A 302-nucleotide genomic window follows, 5' to 3' on the forward strand; every position below is an offset into this window, starting at 1 on the left:
GTGTCGCAGCGGACGGAGGGGCGTGAGGAAAGGCCTACGGTGGCCGCAAAGGGACGGCTACGGCTCCCACGCTGGGCCAAACGCCGCCAGCCTCCGGAGCCCCGGGCCCTTCGGGGCGGGTGGGGACTCTTGAGGTATCGGGCCCCGCAGCCGCCGCGCCGTAGGCACCATGCGGCCGCCCTGCTCCTGGAGCCCCGAGGGACACGGGGGTCCGCAGGCCGGGACGCTGGCGCGGAGAGGGCACCCGGTGAGCGGCCGAGTGGGCGGGGGTGGCCCCGGCGTCTCCAGGGCAACGAGCGCGG

The 302-nt window shown here is 76.8% G+C and overlaps 1 protein-coding gene across 3 annotated transcripts in view; it reads left to right on the forward strand.

The window, feature by feature from the left end:
- The first annotated feature begins 6 nt into the window (after window positions 1–6).
- The window catches only part of TMEM250 (transmembrane protein 250), a 3,922-nt gene continuing 3,626 nt past the window's right edge, over window positions 7–302 (forward strand). For all 3 annotated transcript variants that reach the window (XR_896457.2, XM_023536489.1, XM_011369935.2), the window contains exon 1: window positions 7–247. The gene's annotated coding sequence lies outside the window, so the exon portion shown is untranslated. The remainder of the gene's footprint in view (window positions 248–302) is intronic.

This window comes from Pteropus vampyrus, unplaced genomic scaffold, assembly GCF_000151845.1.
Source record: "Pteropus vampyrus isolate Shadow unplaced genomic scaffold, Pvam_2.0 Scaffold157, whole genome shotgun sequence".
NCBI classification, from domain to species: Eukaryota; Metazoa; Chordata; class Mammalia; order Chiroptera; family Pteropodidae; genus Pteropus; species Pteropus vampyrus.